Here is a 6,377-nt window from a genome sequence, read left to right on the forward strand (position 1 = left end):
TCTATGCACAATCAGCTTGTAACACTCCAAAGAGAAAGGAAAACTTGAAATCGCATCATATGACCCCTTTAACACTATTTATGGCTGTTATTAATATTTGCTGAAGTTTCTATATCCTTTGTCTTCAAAGGATTTTCAATTTTCAAACCTACTAATTCTTAATCTTTTTAATGTTAAATCTTTAATATGTTTATACAGTACACTCCAAAATGTTGTTTTTTTTATGTCCTCGCACTGTGACATTGACTCTTGTCATTGTTTGTATGTAATGACTAGAGGCAAATAATGTTTTTTTTTTAATCCAGGACACAGTGATTGAAAGTTGAGTCTAACATAAATATGCAATGACACTATCTCTGTTTGATGTGCAGTATCTTCCGAAGATCTTTCATGTGAAATTCTATCTTATCCCTGTTGCTTGACTCTTTAATCTCAAATGCAAGCATCAATTATTGTTGCTGATACTTACGGTTACAGATTTTAAACTTTCAAATGTAACACTTCAATTATGGTGTATAATTAATGGGCAGTTTGTGCTATTGGCATAAATAATACCTTAAATCATGCAGCTATCATAGTCCAACCTGAGCAGACACCTACTGTACAGAAGCAATGTAACCACCCAGAAGTCCCCAGTAATGGCACAGAAGCATGGTAAAACCACCCAGAACACATTAGCAAAGGCATAGAGAAGCTCTGTCAACCAACAATAACATCCTAGAATCATGGCAGTGAATTTTGGACGAACAAGCACTCTCTAATATCGCTTATTTTCATAATCAGACCTATACATAGTGCTGAGGTATGAACAAGTTGTGCTATGGATTCAGCTCCATCGGTTGCCAAATTAAAAGGTTAGTGACCGTTCATCTCTAGGGAATGCTAGCTGGCAAAGAGACCTAAAGAAAGAGGATTTGTTACTTAGAGCACGAAAAGCCAATTAATCCTCACACAGAATATGTTAAAGAGCATAGATTATGTTTTTAAAAGGGAATCAATTATTTAGCCTCGCCGTTTGAGAGCCTTTTATGTGGATCTCAATGCAGAGCCCCAAAGCATGCATGTGTTTGTCAGGGTTGAGTGCAGCTTTCAAGGAGGATTTAATGTCAGTGGAACAAAGCTGTGTTCCTGGCCTGGCGACATTGCAGTCAGTTACTGTGCCATTACCATGGTTCACCCCTTACCTCCGTCACGGAAACGTGGAGAGCAGACAGTAAACCATGCCAGAATGTTTTACTGCAAATATAGCTATCACAGTCCAGTCCTCAGTGTAAAAGCCTGCTCTTGAGCAATATACTTTACAGTCCCACTGGTTGGATTAATAGAATTTGTGTACACTGGTCATAATTAGATGCATGTGAGCTCAAAACACCCCTGAGCATTTGCAAAGTAAACGTTTTCTCTATCTCCACCGCAAGACAGGCCATGATATGTCTTGCATTTTTCATTAGCAGCAATGTCAGAGTACATAATTAGATGCTTTGAATTAATGCAAAAAATAATAATAATAAAGATTTATTACAGTCAGGGATTCGGTGTCTTGTTCCATGCATTAAACTGGAGTCGGGCTAATAGGACCATTTAATTTCCTCTCTCCAGATACATTAGGTTTTATGTGCGTTGAAGTGCGGCAAGCCTTTTATCGCAACCCGCTATCTAGCTGTTATTTCTATCACATCTAGTTCATTCAGTTAGTTCATTTTCTAGTGGTCCTGAAGACATTGATTAGCATGCTCAGGTGTGTTTGATTAGGGTTAGAGCTAAACTCTGCAGGAAAGTGGATCTTGTGAGCCAGATTTGAGGATACCTGGGGGAATAAAAAAAAAAAAATTATTCAGCAGAATTGATCAAAAGTGATAAAATATTTCCTGTTTGAACATTCTATTCATAAAAGATTGTAGAAAGAAAATATATCAGGGTTTCCACAAAAATATTAAGCAGCAAGAACTGTATTTAACATTGATAATAAGAACTGTTATTAATAATTAAGCACCAAATTTGTATATTAGAATGATTTCTAAAGGATCATGTGAAACTGAAGACTAAAGTAATAACTTCTGAAAGTTTAGCTTTGCCATCATAATAATAGATATTTTAAAGGGGTCATATGATGCTGCTAAAAAGAACATTATTTTGTGTATTTGGTGTAATGAAATGTGTTTATGTGGTTTAAGGTTCAAAAAACACATTATTTTCCACATACTGTACATTATTGTTTCTCCTCTATGCCCCGCCTTTCTGAAACGCGTCGATTTTTACAAAGCTCATCGTTCTAAAAAAGCGAGGTGTGCTGTGATTGGCCAGCTATCCAGTGCGTTGTGATTGGCCGAATACCTCAAGCGTGTGACGGAAATGTTACGCCCCTTACCATGTATTGTAATGATGATGTGTCAGGCCGGAGCGATGATTCAAAAACATGAAAACCCATTATAAACGAGGCATTTGTTGCATCCAGTGGGGACATACAACAATACTACAGCAAGAATAAAAGTTAAGCCTTCTTACTTTGCGTGAACATTTGGGCGGCGTTATGCAAATCTTCCCACATAGCGACGTAGATATGTGGGGGCGTGTTAGAACGAGCCGTTTTAGGTAGGCGTGGCTGACTCTTAACTTTTATAAAGAATATCTCTTTGAATATGAGACTTTAGTCTTTGCAACTTTACAGATCTTCTTTATGCACCAAGAGCTTGTAACACTCCAAAGAGAAAGGAAAAATTGAAATCGTATCATATGACCCCTTTAAAATATATTAAAATAGAAAACTTTTAAATCTATTTAAACTTTTAAATCAAGATCATATTTTACAGTATTACTGCTTTTACTGTATTTTTGATCAAATAAATGTACACTTGGTGAGCAGACACCTTTAAAAAAAAAAATCCTAATTATTAACAACTTTTGATCAGTGTCTATATATTGACATATCAACACATTTCCCAAGTATTTTTTTAGCGATTTTGAGTCAATATTGTGTACAATAAATGTTCTGCCATTTCGTACAATTTTATTTGGTATCATAAAATATTTAAAGTGAGGTCCACTGGGAAACTACACTGAAAATATTCTTATTTATTTTTCCATTTTACCAATTCAAATTTTCACATAATATAATTTGCATTAAAATGATTAATTAACAGGTTTATATGAATATTCCTATAGATACTGGCAGCCAGGTTTGTCCTGCAGTATGATTAATCATGGCCAAACATGTCACTGATGACACAGTGAATGGGACTGTAGTATTTTTAAAAAATGGACCCTAGAGATGAAGGGCTTGTGTGGGTTGCTGGACAGTGGAAATATAAACAGATCTTCAGAATGAGTGTCTAAAGCTGATATACACTAAACAAACTGCCGTTGGCGGATAGCGGCTTTAAGATTTACTGGCCTCTGCCACCACTCGCAATGCGGGGGATCCTGGCAACATATGTGGATGAATCAGAGCCCACCCACTTCCAAGTGGGTCAGTCTTGGGTTATCATGTGTCTGCCAAACACTTCCTCTAAAGTGGGATTTAATTTTTCACGGAATGATGTAAAAGCACCAAGTGGAACTTGGATCTTCCTCTTCTAATTTTAACCCTCTCCTCTTTTCTTTTCCCCTTAATCTCTCGTTTTTGTTTGCTTCTCACGGAGCGTGCTGAAAGTGTTACCTGAGATGCATAACTCATTGGACCGCAGCCTATCGTGCTAAACCTCCGATGGCGTTCTTTCCTGTAAGCAGCAAAGTCGACTGCAGTTCAAGTTCAGGACCTTTCACATGCCTTCTCTAGTCCTGGAGGGTACAGGCTGAAGGCCTGCGGGTTTAAAAATAGGAGTGAATGTGATCAGGTTCCGAGTTTTATTTTCAAAGCTTAGAGGAATCCTGGGAGCGCAGACTGTTGGCCTGTAGAGGCAGAACTTTTCTAGTCCTGGGTTATGGTCTGCAGAGGAAGTGGTTTTACTTGTTAGACACAGAACTAGCTGTCTATACAGAGCAGGATGTCTTTGGGGATCTTCTATAAACACAACGGTCCCCCCTCCCCCCCAAGCTTTTTCAGCTGTCTAGTTTTAATATATTGGGAATATATTTGCATGTGTTTGGTCAGATTTCCTAGCAGTGAAGTAGATAGAATAGCAGTTAATTTTGGTTACTGAACTCAGAATCCCAAAAGGTTCGAGGTTCTGTGTCTGTGGTTTGAGAGAGTCCTAATTGCCTCTTCAGTTTGTTTATACATCCTAAAAATGCCATGTGAAATAAAAGGAGACCTAGTCCTTCTTTTTGCTTTAGTGTAACAAGCCTGTTCCTGCAGAATATGCAAAATCGGTTGTTTTGGATGCTTCATTAAACAAAAAACTTTCTTCATTGCAAGAGCTTCTACATGATTGTCTTGCATATGGGTATCTGTGCTACTTGCTTTGAATAATGCATTTACTGTAAACTACAGATAACTGTTTTTAGCAGCCATAAAAACACTAGGCTACAAGTTGCAATATGCTGTCAGCTAAACACTTGAATATCTGAATCATGCCAATGATACCACTTTATTTACATATATTTTATTTAGTTGTTTAGCATCCAACTCACCAAAGAAAGTCTGAAAATCAAGTAACAACACAAATTAAATGGAAAATTTTACATTTTTCACATCTTGTAAACACGGACAAATTTACTAAACAGCTCAACCAGATACTAAATGTCCTAAAATGCACTGGGGGTATTTAAATATTTGTATGAATTTCAGTTTTTAATTTGTGCTGTTACTTGATCTGCAGATTTTCTTTGGTGAATGCTTCATTAAAGGAATATTTTACCCAAAAATGAATATTTGATGCAGATTTACTCACCCTCAGGTCTTCTAAGATGTAGATGAGTTTGTTTCTTCGTTAGGACAGCTTTTGAGAATCATAGCATTACATCACTTGCTCAACAATGGATCCTCTGCAGTGAATGGGTGCCGTCAGAATGAGAGTCCAAACAGCTGATAAAAACGTCACAATCTACACAACTCCAGTCCATCAATTAAAGTATTGTGAAGCAAAAAGCTGCATGTTTTTAATAAACAAATTCATCATTAAGATGTTTGTAACTTCAAACCATTGCTGTTCTGGTTAAAATATGAGCCCTATCCATAACATTGCTTTCTCCAGTGAAAGTCATCCTGTATGAATCAGGAGAGAAATATGCACGGGCAAAAACAATCCAAAACAGTTCTAAACAAATATGTTGGTGGATTCTGATGTGCAAAACAACACTTTTCACTGGAGGAAGCATTATTATGGATTACGGATTTGTATTTTGGCCAGAAGCAAAAAAGTTTGAAGTTAAAACGCCTTAATGATGGATTTGTTTCTTATAAACACACAGCTTTCTAATGAACTGAAGTCATGTGGATTACCTGTGGATTATTGTGATGTTTTTAATAAGCTCTTTGGACTGACATTCTGCTATTCTGATGGCACCCCTTCACTGCAGAGGATCCACTGGTGAGCAAATGATGTAATGCTAAATTTCTCCAAATCTGTTCTGATTAAGAAACAAACTCGTCTACATTATGAATGGCCTGAGGGTGAGAAAACTTTCAGCAAATTTTCATATTTGGGTGAACTATTCCTTCAAACAAAAAATGCCTTCATTGCAAGAGCTACATGATTACCTTGCATATGGGCATTATAGTGTTACATGCTTTAAATAATGCAATAATGTCTTTTTTTATTTTTTATTATGCTTTAAACGACAGATACAAAACAATACAACAGACATTATAAAGCCAGGGTAACAAAGGATAAAAGAAAAGAAAAGAATCATAGACATGCATGACCTTTACATTACTCAAAGATTTTGAAGATAGAACACAAACTGACCGTTTTAATTGCATTTCTATTAGTACTATGTTGAATAGTACAAAAGTAAATGTCCAATTCTTTATAAAACACTGTAAAACAGGGTTTTATTGTTAGAAAATTTTTCCGCCATCTGTCATACGCGGAAGCAGTTCCGGCGGATGACGTAGGACGTCGGCGTTGCGTGATTAATGACGAACGCGGAGAGAGAACAAAACACAACGCCAGTCATTAATTAGAAGTACAAACCGAGGATTTGTAAAGAAAAATGTCGAAGGATTTCAATATAAGCCAAGAGGAGACTGGTTTTCCTTTGCTAAAGTAAGGAAACTTTGCTTCTTTTGCTCCTGTAAACAAACTTGTGAGACTAGCATATCTCAGAGGCATGCGCGCAACACATACGTCCTACTTTATCCGCCGGAAGAGCTTCCGCGTACGACAGTCAGCAGAAGGGAGAGAAAAGTGAGTCAGCAGAAGGGAGAGAAAAGTGTTTATTACGTTTGAAATATGGATATTTTTCTTACAAAAACACATGGATTCGCTACAGGGGGC

Source organism: Sinocyclocheilus anshuiensis, unplaced genomic scaffold (assembly GCF_001515605.1).
Source record: "Sinocyclocheilus anshuiensis isolate Anshui unplaced genomic scaffold, SAMN03320099.WGS_v1.1 scaffold627, whole genome shotgun sequence".
Taxonomy (NCBI): Eukaryota; Metazoa; Chordata; class Actinopteri; order Cypriniformes; family Cyprinidae; genus Sinocyclocheilus; species Sinocyclocheilus anshuiensis.